The 13454-nt window shown below is 39.3% G+C and overlaps 2 long non-coding RNA genes across 3 annotated transcripts in view; one reads left to right on the top strand and one right to left on the bottom strand.

Moving 5' to 3' along the window:
* The window catches only part of LOC149129207 (uncharacterized), a 63763-nt gene extending 55090 nt beyond the window's left edge, over positions 1 to 8673 (bottom strand). Inside the window, exons 1-2 of one of the 2 annotated variants that reach the window (XR_016240265.1) lie at positions 8181 to 8673; positions 7612 to 7726 (exon numbers count right to left, since the gene is read on the bottom strand). This is a non-coding gene — a long non-coding RNA (uncharacterized LOC149129207). Of the gene's footprint in view, positions 1 to 7611; positions 7727 to 7809; positions 8091 to 8180 lie in introns of those variants that run through there. The other variant, XR_016240264.1, reaches the window with a different exon arrangement.
* Positions 7637 to 13174, top strand: LOC149129206 (uncharacterized). The gene is made up of 2 exons (XR_016240267.1): positions 7637 to 7751; positions 11265 to 13174. It is a non-coding gene; the product is annotated as an uncharacterized LOC149129206 (long non-coding RNA).
* The last annotated feature ends 280 nt before the right edge of the window (positions 13175 to 13454 follow it).

The following is a 13454-nucleotide window of genomic DNA, read 5'->3' as shown; positions in this document are numbered from 1 at the left end:
TATGTACACACATACATGTACATGCCTACTTATATATGTATATATATACATGCATATATTGGTACAGGGCATCAAAGAAATGTGAACAAAAAGAGAAACGAGAACATAAAAAAATCACAAACAATGAACAAAGAAAGAAACAAATAGAGAAACGAAACAGGCAACATAAAGAACATTCCCTTCATCAGTTGCCCCCTGTTTTATATACTCCGCATTTCAAAGGCAGGGACCAGATGAGACTTCGTTAAAACAGTCCTTCCCGCAGAAGGTTAAAGTGGTAACAAAAACAGAACAACAAGAACAAAACAGTAAAAACAAACGGTGAGGACTGTTGAGACTTAACGAGCTGATGTGGTGAACGCTGGAGTAACGAGCTTTGAGAAGAGACAGGTAAAAGCACAAGGACTTGCATGGCTTCCAATTAACAGCCAGGGACCCTCGCCAATTGGGAAGGATACTACGTAAAATGAGAGACCACTTGAGACCTGCAGCAAAACAAACTTTCGAAAGTCGACGGGGCCAACTTCCAGTCTGAATCTTGCTGAAGAGGACCATCTTTGGGAACTGGCTACTTGGTATCTGAATCATATGGCCAACCCAGTAGAATAGGCTTCCTTCCAGTTTCCATCTACAAAATTCATGTCTAAGGCATTGATTGGTCTGACAGTATAGTATAAAAGACTTAGCCAAGGTACCACACAGTGGGACTGAACCCAAAACCAACTGGCTACAAAGGGGTCTTCCTGACCACACAGCTTTGCCTTCTTGTAATAAATTTTTCGACGAATGTAAAAGAATCCCTTTTTTTGGGAAATGGTGGATTTCGAAGCACAAACGTGAAGCTAATAAATAGAAACATGGAAACTATTTGGAGAGTAAAAATCAAAGAGGCTGCCAGTGAGACTCAAACCCACATCTTTGAACATGACAGATGTTCTACCATTGGACCAAAGCATTTTAGAAACTGATTTGTTTTTTTTTTGGGGTCCAAAATAGTTTTCTCAACTCAGTATTTACAAGGCCTTATTTATAGCTTCCTCTGTGTACTTCAAGACACTTCGAGGAAAAAAAAGCCGTGTATGAGGGGAGAGGGTGTGAGGGAGTGAATATATCTATGTATATATATATACGAGATTATATCATGCATACGTGTGTGTGTATATATATATATATGCACCACCCACGTCAACATGACAACAGTGAAATGTTATATCCCCCCACCCCCACCCCATTGCACCCCCCTCCTCTCTCTTGGGTGTCCTAAGAAAATAGTCTGCTGTTTTACTTCCTTCACACAGAGCCTCTTGGGGGCGATTCATTGTGTTCTACTTAACACCACCACCACCACCACCACAACCATCGCATTCACCATCATCATCATCATCATCACTGTCACCAGCATTACTGCTATCATCGTCATGACCACCACCACTACTACTACCACCATCATTGTCATCATCATCATCATCACCACTACCACCACTACTACCACTATCATCACCATCATCATCATCAAAAATTGGTGAGTAACTTTTATGTGGTACCTTACTTTACAAGAAATAGCAGCTAACTCTCCCTGAAATCACTGCTTAGCTGTCTTAAAGTTGGAAAGACCCATTAAATTATATATTCCAAGATACACTAGGGCTGAATTAAAACCAAACAAAATCAAGATAATCATAGTTGTAACACCCACCATCATAGGTCTACTGGATCAGTATTGCCCTAGGGTTAAACAACATGGCAGACCCTCTTATCATGCTCAAGGTCACAGTCAACACACAAAAACAAGGAACTACATTCACACAACGTTGCAGGACCCTCCCTGGATTGGCTGTATCTCTACTACGTAATCCCTTAAGTATTCAGGGACAGTTCTGCAGCCCTTCCTCTTAACAATGATTGCCCTATACACCACCACCACCACACCACCACCACAAGAATCTCCTGGGATATTCAAATACTTTCCTCATCTAAAATATAAGAGAGTAAGGTGTGATTTGAGGAAGATTTGGCTGCTACTTCTAACAGGTGTAGCCACCATGCAGAGGTCTCCATCATTGGCTCATACATACATACATATATATATATATATATATATATATATATATATATATATATATATATATATATATATATATATATTAAAAATTTAAGGAATGGAGAAAACGCATGTTATAATTGCATACTTTATTCCTACATATGTTTCAAAGGATTACAACCTGTGTGATCCATAGGGATCTGTGATATTAAAATTGTAACCTTCTCTTCAGGGAATGCATGGAATCATCTTAAACGTAAGACTTTATGACCGATTATGAAAACAATAGATGGATAAGGTTATGACTTGATTCATTTGAAAAAAACCGTTAGAGAATTGGACGCTACCGGATAGTGGGTTGGACAACACATACATATAACTGTGTGAAAACATACATGCATACATAAAGACATATACACATATACATACATATATATACACATATATATACACATATATATACACATATATATATATATATATATATATATATATATATATACACACACACACGTATACACGCATACGTCCACATTTACACATATGCACATACGTACCCATGCCTATACAAATATACCCATATGTGTGCATGTCCCCATACACACATATATACATATATATATATACACATGTATAAATAGAAATAGACACATACATATACTCATACATATACATCTACGCCTATAACCGAATAAACAGATTCGCATATACATATACATACATGTATACAAACACATACGTAAACACACGCATGCACATACATACATACATACAAATACATATATATAAAAGAAAAAGAACTCAAGTGTTTTCATATATACATACATACACATACACATACATATATATATATATATATATGTATATATATATATATATATACACATATACATACATATATATACACACAAACACACATACACGCATACATACATATATACACACATACATACAGATATATGTACATACATACAGAACCTAATAACTCATACATATGGATTTATACAAATACATACACAATTATATATACATATACATAGATATGTACACATATACACACATATATACTTACAAACATACGTACACACACCCACACAAGTATACATATATACATACATACACACAGATACACTCACACACACACATGTGTATACACCCATACATAAAAACATGGTACATAGCAGCAAAACACACACACACACACACTCAGACATGCACACACAAGGAGACAGAGGTACATACATACATATACACACATATACATAAAAACACACACAAACACAGGAATATGCAGAATACATACATGCATACATGTATGCATACACACCCATACATACATATATACATATGCACACACACACAGACATACATACACACACATGCACGCATACATACACACACACTGAGACACACACATGCATAAATAACGGACAGAGTCAAGACTATTGATAAGTTTGCAAGACGCAACGAAAGTTTTAGGAAAATTAAAATAAGAAATAAGTGGAAATGTTACCGGTGAGTGTTAAATTTGAAGGCACAATAAGAAAATGACTCTCCCCAGACACAACAGAAGATGCTTCAACACACGAAATGACATAAAATAAGTCTTGGGAACCAAATCCAAAAAAACGAAATATATATATATAATTATATGTATGTATATATATATATATATATATATATATTTATACACACATATGTATTTATTGTGTGTGTGTCATCATCATCATCATTTAGCATCCATTGTCCATGCTGGTATGGGTTGGATGGTTTGACTGGGTTGGCACACTGGAAGGCTGCACCAGGCTCCTCTCTGATTTGGCATGGTTTTCTATAGCTGGATGCCCTTACATGCCAATTTGTACTGTACCAGTATCTGCCACAACTGCGGTTTTGCTCAGCTTGATGGGTCTTCTCAGTCATTGCCTCCATGAGGCCCAACACTTGAAAGGGACTCAGTCACTTTGCCTCCATGCAACCCATGTATATATATTATATATATACAACAAATCCATTTCAGCACAATCTTCTTTGTTTGCATGAGCCCTTCTTCTAACAAGCACCAGGATTGGGATTTTCTGCTGTTGTGTGGGAGCCTGATTGGTGAAATCAACTGAAATACTTCTCTAATATTGTAATGTACTAACATATGTGCATGGGCACCACATAAAAAGGAACTCAGTTCACTCTGTAAAGTAGCTGGCATTAGTTAGGAAGGGCATTCAGTCATAGAAACCATACAAAACAGACAGTAGAGCTGCTCTGAAGAGTGCAGGGTTACATAATTGGACTGTTATCTAACAACCTATTAAGCCCCAAGTGCAAAACCGACTGGTAAGGATGGCCACAATGGATACATAGTACTATAATACTGTACACTTCAATCAATATATATATGTATATATATATATACACACGCTTTCCCAAGGTGCTATGCAGTGGGACTGAACTTGAAGCCATGAGATTACAAAATTAGTTTCTTTCCCACACAGCCATGTCTCTGTCTGTATGATAAATTTATTAAGTTTTCTTTTTTGTATATCACTACCTTAAGAATATAAAGGGTTGCTATTTTTAGTACAGTGCCTATAGAAGAGCTTCAAGTAGATAGTGGAGAACTGTTCCACCCCAGTCCAATATCACAGGACCATATGTTTATTGTGTCTACAGTGAATCTGTTTATGACACAGATGGGGGTTTGCCTTATTGAAATTAGCTTTAAAAAAAAAAAGGGTGGGGTTTTTCTCTCAAAGTATTCTGTTTCCCTATTTTTATTCACAACCCATGGGTGATTTATCTGAAACTCCTCTTTTCACCCTCCTTCAAAACTTTTTTTCACAACAAATCCAGATAAAATTGTAATCTACTCCATTTGTAAAGAATTTTATCTTCAAATATTCATGTTTGTTGCATGCAGCTATGAGGAAACAAAGTTACGGTGTTGGGGTACACTTCTGTTGGACATTAATACAACCTTGAAACATGTATCTCACAGTGAATTAAGACTGAATTGTGAAGTTGAAATCTTCAATTATAAAAGCCTCTTGAAAAGCACATGATAATTAAAATACATTAAAAGAGACCGACAGAAGTACTAGGCTTGCAAAGAATAAGTCCCGGGGTCGATTTCTTTGACTAAATGGTGGTGCTCCAGCGTGGCCACAATCAAAATGATTGAAACAAGTAAAAGAATATATTGCTAAGGCATTGAGATCCAAATAACCTGGTGTGAAACTGAATATACACCAGAATGACACATTAGTCAAGTAGGGAGCAGTAATAAGAAAAGGAATGACAAAGGAAGGAGCAATCATCCTAGAAAGTTCAGAAGATGATCGTTTATTCCTTTCTCATCTCTTCTCTTCTACATACATGTACACACACACACACACACACACACACACACACATGCACAAACACACATATAACTACAGACACATGCAAATTTAGGGATTGGAACAGGTGAAAATCCCAGTAACATATGTCTCCCAGCTAGCAGAACCTTATTCTCTTGAGATATTTTGACAACAATGTAACCTTCATTTAACTAAGGTGTATTCACTCTTATCAGTAGCTAGTGGAGTACCCCTCGTTAGGCTAATTACTATTTCTGAGGTTCTGCTGGTGATTTTATCTCCTCTGTTCCCTAATTTTCGAAAACATTTACAATCTTCTTTGACAATAAACCACTAATGTTCTTCAAAGTTGCTTTTTATACTTTCTACTATGGACTGCTTGAAGCTTACTCACTTCCTACACCTTGATCCTGAGATCTTGCACTTAAATATATACACACATATATATTTACATATATCAATATCTCTCTATCTATCAATCTAATACAACAGCAAGACTCTCATCGGCAAGACTATTTAAGCAGGAGAATTAAGACATTCGCTCTCTTTCTTCTTTCCCATTTCCTCTCACGCTTTTACATAGTGTTGGTGTATTTGTTGATTGTGTGAGGAGGGGTCGACTGTCTTGTGCTTTCTCTCCGCCTTAAGCAGGATCAGCAATGCCAACAGTAAGGAACATGTTCTATTCAGACCTTAGGGGGTCCGAATTGTCCTCTTCGGAGGAGTGGCTCGTATGAGCAGTTGATAGAATGGACAAGTGTTTAAGGAAGAAGAAAGATTTGCTGAAGTGACAGAAGTCACAAAAAAGGAGGTGGACCTGACAAACATGGAGAAATATGAGGAGATGGCATGTAGGATCGGTGGTGATGCTAAGTTGTCCCTACTCCAGAAAGTATTGGAAAATATGGGTAAGAAAACAGTAAATATATAAGGTGTACTCAGTGGAAGAAAGGAAAATTGAAAACGTTGAGGCAGAGGAAGCAGATTTGGAACAATTGTGGTTCAAGAAGGCAGGAAAGGCAAAAGAATATGCTGTAACCACAGTAACCTACATATCTTGGAAGAAGGACTTCCAGGATTAGGGTGGAGAGAATCCCACCAGAAACAGATGTGGCTTGGGTTGTGGCGGCTGTTCTTCTCGGAAGTAAAGAAGAAATAGCCGTCCTGCAGGCCACGAAAACAGAAAATTCTGTATGGAAAGAGCAAACATTGGACCTGATCATATTGGGTATTGGCAGAACCACTGAAAATATGGTGGAAACGGTGACCATTGGAGACGTAGTGTTGAGAGTGGGGGTGGAGGGCAGAACCCCTCGTTGCTTTAAATGTGGCTAAAAAAGGCCTCTGCAGAAGCAGAGAAGTCAGGAAGAAGTTAGAAAGGGGCCGGAGAAGGTGCAACAGGAAGAAAAGAGAAACAAAGAACAGTGGATGGTAGCTGAAGGAAGAGGAAGAAAGGACAGATTGAATTAGAACCCCAAGCCATACACCCCGTCCCACCCCACCTTCTCATCCCCCCCCCTCCACCCATTCCCCTCCGATACAAAGCAAGTGAAAAAAAAACAAATACAAAAAAACACAAGGCTCAACAGGCTCCCCCCCTCCCACTGGAAATTGTTTCGCGCGTGTTTGAAAGGCGTAGACCAAGAAGGGATCCAGAAGAGAACAAAATGGAGGACCGCAAGATTTGTGCATGTCGATGTCCGAAAGCCAAAAAGACGACGAAATATTGAGATTCAGGAGGGGTTATAAGTGTTGGAAGGTGAAATGTGATTTAAAGACGATATCAGACAATATAAAGTACGACGAACTGACCCAGAGATACTCCACAGCCATTACAAGCCTTCAATTCCATTACAACTTTCTCTCTCTCTCTCTCTCTCGAGCTATAGAAAGACAAATACACACGTTATATACCTACAGACATCTATATAAACACACATGTAATAATAAACAGACACGTTTCCTTAAAAACCTTTCACTAAAAAACACATTTTCGAAGGTGAGGGGCGTGACTGCATCCGCACCCTTTTTCTTTAAACATGTTTTATAAATGACATTTGGCAGAAATACGTTTGAAAACAATAATAAACGAATGCTGAAATTATAAAAATTAGTAGTACCGAAGTCTGAACAAAAGCAAAAGCATGTTAGTGTTTTGTTTTGTCTTTATTGAAACAAGCGAAAGCCAATTAAAAGGAAATCTCTTTGCCTTACCTTGTTCGAAAATGTCTGCGATTCAGCAGAAGACATCAGCTGTGAAATGGTTTTGGCTTCTTTTGCGATTTCTGGCGCAGAATTTTTCAGCGAATAACTTGTATTTTTCGATTTTCTGGAGATAGAATTACAGAATAAAGGTGAATTTTGTGGTTTATGCTTTGTCGGGTGTTGAACGAGAGAAATGTTGAAATTTACCTTTTTTTCACACGTTCGAATTCACCGCCATTAATATGCGCACACACCTGCTATTGCGCACGCGCACGCGAGTCGTGACTAGTCGATCCTACAATAACAATCTATTGCCAATGCATGTATGCACAAAACATGCAGGACGGTTTGTTTTGGGTTTTTTGAACAAAGGAAATAAAACACATTGTAAACAAAACGCAAACACCCTCATACATGTTTTGTGCGTGGCGCACGCGCGCTAGGTAGTCGTAGGATCCACTAGTCACGTCTCGCATGCGCGGATGCGCGACCTGGATCCAATCTTCTTGAATCGTACCTTGATATAATGTTTTCATTTCAAAATAAAACCAACAAAAATAATCTCCCATAATCTTTACCTCCGCTGATTTTTACATGCCCCGATGACCGATCTAAGAAATTTGGGGAACGATTTACTGTCTGGTGAATGGAACCGAGTATATGCAGATTCCAATAGCTTGCCAAATTGTCAGTCATAAATTTTCTGCAAGAACGTTTTGTCTGATAACATTCTCCAACATCTCTGCACTCCTATCGGGTAGACGTTGAAGAAATCCTTTTTCTGGTTGTGGTGTCATAACATCCAACAACCCAAGTTTTGCGACACATTCGTCGTCCATTGTTCTTCTTTTTGAAGAACAAACTTTCATGGAACTCCACTCTATGGTCCGGACCAGCAATTGGAGTTTTGTCCGGCACCAGTTTTTTGCCAAACAAACATCTCTACAGAACTGGTGCCACTGAACGGCAGTTCTTATATCAATGCAATTTATTCTTGCAGATATCGTGACAGTTAATTCGAGAATGAAAAATAAAATTAAACACTAAATAAAAAAAAAAATTCCATATAATGGCAGCTTGGAGTTTTCTCCAAAGGTTCCTTTCCTGATGGAAAGAGGAATTGTATCTTTTTTACTTTTAGCTCACTTTCTTTTGACAAAATCCCGTCAATAGAACGACTAGAATTATTGAAAATTCATTGAACAGCCATGCTACATGGCAGTGAAACATGGGCTGTAACTGCTGAGGACATGCGTAAGCTCGCAAGGAATGAAGCCAGTATGCTCCGCTGGATGTGTAATGTCAGTGTGCATACCCGTCAGGGTGTAAGTATCTTGAGAGAAAGGGTGTAAGTATCTTTAGAGAAAAGCTGAACATAAGAAGCATTAGTTGTGGTGTGCAAGAGAGACGATTGCGCTGGTATGGACATGTGGTGAGAATGGATGAGGATAGCTGCGTGAAAAAGTGCCACACCCTAACAGTTGAGGGAACCCGTGGAAGAGGTAGGCCCAGGAAGACCTGGGCTGAGGTGGTGAGGCAAGACCTTCGAACATTGGGCCTCACCGAGGCGATGACTACTGACCGAGACCTTTGGAAATGTGCTGTGCGTGAGAAGACCCGGCAAGCCAAGTGAGATCGCTGCCAGTGCCCCTGGACTGGCTCTTGTGCGGGTGGCACATAAAAGACACCATTTTGAGCGTGGCCGTTGCCAGTACCGCCTGACTGGCCTTCATAGGATTTTCGAGCGAGATCGTTGCCAGTGCCCCTGGACTGGCTCTTGTACGGGTGGTACATAAAAGACACCATTTTGAGCGTGGCCATTGCCAGAACCGCCTGACTGGCCTTCGTGCAGGTGACACGTAAAAGCACCCACTACACTCTCTGAGTGGTTGGCGTTAGGAAGGGCATCCAGCTGTAGAAACTCTGCCAAATTAGATTGGAGCCTGGTGTTGCCATCCGGTTTTACCAGTCCTCAGTCAAATCGTCCAACCCATGCTAGCATGGAAAGCGGACGTTAAACGATGGTGATGATGATGATGATGTATGAGCCAATGAAGGAGGCCTCTACATGGTAGCTAGACCTGCTAGAAATAGCAGCCAAATCTCCCTCAAATCACACCCTACTCTCTTATCGATGTATATATGTAAGTATGAGCCAATGAGGGAGGCCTCTACATGGTAGCTGGACCTGCTAGAAATAGCAGCCAAATCTCCCTCAAATCACACCCTACACTCTTCCCTATGTATATATGTATGTATGAGCCAATGAGGGAGACCTCTACATGGTAGCTGGACCTGCTAGAAATAGCAGCCAAATCTCCCTCAAATCACACCCTACTCTCTTATCTATATATATATATATATATGTATGTATGTATGTATGAGCCAATGAGGGAGACCACTACATGGTGGCTAGACTCAGGATATGCTGTGTCATGTGGTTCTGGATTTGTTAATGACAGGATGGTCATGGCTGTGATACTTTTGATCATGGATTTTGCTAAATCTGGACTAACCTGAGGTTAAACAACACCAACAACAACAGCCACCACACTCCCCCCTTAATCCTTCAGCATCCTCACAACATCAGAAAAGAGGATGGTGTTCAACCACATTCCCATCTGGCAAACAAAACACTTCACAACCACTTGAAGACAGAACCACAGCGCAGAATGAGGGCAAACCAAAGTGTCAAGTGATCCAACACCATCTAAAAATGCTGTTGGTCAATTAGGATTGTTCCGATCACTGGAACAGCCTGCTCGTGAAATTAACAAGCAAGTGGCTAAGTGCACCACAGACATTTTTTACTGTTTTCTATATGCTTCAGCCATTTGACTGTAGTCATGCTGGAGCATCGCCTTAAAGAGTGTTAGTCGAAGAAATCAACCTCAGAACTTATTCTATCGCTTTCTTTTGTTGAACCACTAGGTTACAGGGACACAAACACACCAGCATTGGCTGTCAAGGAATGGTGGGGACAAACACAAAGACACACATATATGTGATGGGCTTCTTCCAGTTTCTTTCTACCAAATCCACTCACAAGGATTTGCTTAACCTGAGACTATAGTAGAAGACAAGATGCGACTGACATGCATACGGTAGATGTAGTTCTCAGGGAAATCCAACACAGAACACAGAACATGATAAGCTGGTCCACTGAATTACAGGTATGACTCATTTCTGCCAGCTGAGTGAGCTGAAGTAAAGTGTGGGAACCAAACCCACACCCTTACGATTATGAGCTGAATCTCCTAACCAGGAGCCACACACCTATAAAATAACAACATAACAGGATAATCAACCGACATCTAATCCTTTGTCCCCCAGACATTGCCAGGCAACTATTTCAACCCTGGATAAATCACCAAGAAAACTGGTTCCAAAATAACAGACTGCCAAACCCTATCTGATTTCTTAGCAGCAAACCCCATGGAACATCAGACAACTGACCCCGCTCCACTTAAACCCACAGAGATATCTCACATGCAAGAGACAAAACTACCAGGAGATACGTACAAGTGCAGGTGTGTAGCTTAGTGGTTAGAGGGCTTAGACGATTACAATTAAACACACGTATATTATCATTTATTAAATTGCATTCAATTTGCCATGCATTATTCGTTTCATTATCCATCATCTTTTCCTTCAATTTTCAGGTACATTGAAGACCCTTTATTTGTCATTGCTTCAATCGACGTGAACAAAGTGTCTGGCAAAAAGTTCTGCTGAGATCGAAAGGAAACTTTATCCACAAAACACACAGAGAATGTGCAGCAATGAAGGCCAAACAGTGGTGGACGAACATAATCCCTTAAAGACTGACACTTTCAAAGGTGGCTCTGCATGTATGTGTGTGTGTGTGTGTGTAACAGAGTTTTGTTGAGTTGAAGTGGGATTTAAAGGGTGTAAACGAAGAGGCGACCAAGCGCAAGTTGAACCAAGACGGAACTAACTACAACTGTAGCTATTAAGACTGAACACTATACTATACATTACACAATGTAGTCCTAGATACACTCTGTCTGAATAACAGAAGGGATGGTCATTGCTGGAACATCTTTGATTGTAGAGCTGCCCGGATCAGGACTGACCTGGGATTAAACAACAACAACTGGCCTATACGTTTTGGCTCGAACTGCTAGAAGTAGTAACCAAATCTCGATTAAAATCCCACACAACTACTTCAAGCAGAGACGTAGGAATAGGATGGGATGGTCACGGCCAGAGTGACTTTGAGCACGAGCCTGCTCAGTCAGGTTTGACCCTGGGTTAAATAACAACACGCACACTATAATACAAAAGTAGCCTATACGCCTCTTTTTTCGAACCGACAAGTTACAGGGGCATAATCGCATCAACATTAGTTATACGGCGATGGTGGGGTGACATACAGACACACAAATACATACATTCGTATATATATGCGTGCGTGTTTGTGTGCTTACATATGTACCTACCTACGTCTCTCTCTCCCTCTCTCTCTCTCCACACACACATATATACATATATATATATATAGAGATATATATATATATATATACATATGTGATAATATACGGTAAAACCATATAACCGGAGGGGAGCTTACTCTCCAAGTAGAGAAGTGGGTAAATATAAATAGACCTCGTAACGATACCAGCTTCCAAATGGTTTCACGGCGAATTGGGGCCCCAAGTGACCTTTGTAAAGTCATTGGGGAGATTCCCGAGCCGATTATCGAGGTCTATTTAGATTTATATATATATCGTATATTTATAAAGAGGGCAAAATTAGCCATTTCTCCGTAGATTGAAAAAAAAGATGAACAACTGTAATCGATTTCCGAACATTATTGGGTTCTCATCAAACATGAAAAATAGAATTTATGTTGAGTCAGTCTCAATAAGTATAGATTTATTCATCGGAGAAAGTTACATAGTGACTGAAGGTTCGAGAGTTTCGTGCAGAGGCACTTATCAAACTAATTAAATCAACGTTTTCTATATAAAACGAAAAAGCAGGACAGTATCGGAAACAGATATGACGCAGATACTATTTTATATATAGGCGGGAAGAATTTTGGTTAATAATATGACAGAATTAAGGCAAGATAAAAAATGAAAGTTGTCAATATATAAGGTATTCTGCCTAAACTACGTCTTTAAGATACGATTTGTTAGTAGTAACGCAAAAAGGAAACTATTTCCTAAGGAACTCAAGCAGATAGAGAGGAATAAAGACAAAAGGAAAGTAAAGATTTAATGAAAAGGTGAATCAGGTTGGAGTTGAAAAAAAAGGCACTTACCCAGGCAGTGGTCAAGCAAATAATGGTATGGAGTATTAAATGGTCGTTTTGTATTGAAAGAATTTTGAAGGGGTTTTATTTTTAGACTGGGGTCAAACGGTCGAATCCAGTCAACCGTGTTTTAAGTCTTTAGCAACACCAATTACAAAGAACTTGGGAGTGGTACTAAAAGATGGAGAGAAGTATTGACAGACAGAAACTAGGTGGGAGCTGTCTTCAAGAATTCAAGTAATGCTATATATTCAAAATTAACCATACATGCTGGTTTTGTTGTTATTGTTGCTGCTACTGTTGTTATTGTCAATTAAGTTTTGGTATTTTGACGCTATTTGCCTTCAGTTCAGAAGTTAGTGGTTCTAAACTCCCTAGGGAATTTTATGCCAGCTTCATTACTTTTATTTATTTATATGTTTATTTTTTTCTTTGTTTTGAAACGAGATCGAACTTAAGCATTTTATACCGATAGATTTTAAACACTTTTTTTCTGCAACTGGTAAGATTTTGTAGGGGATGCAAATTTTGATCTTGCAACCCCTGAAAACTCTAGGGGGTGTGGGTGCAC

Source organism: Octopus bimaculoides, unplaced genomic scaffold (assembly GCF_046866305.1).
Source record: "Octopus bimaculoides isolate indiv1 unplaced genomic scaffold, ASM4686630v1 contig112, whole genome shotgun sequence".
Classification (NCBI taxonomy): domain Eukaryota; kingdom Metazoa; phylum Mollusca; class Cephalopoda; order Octopoda; family Octopodidae; genus Octopus; species Octopus bimaculoides.
Note: the sequence above shows the minus strand (reverse complement) of the source record. Positions and strands in the feature narration are given on the sequence as shown.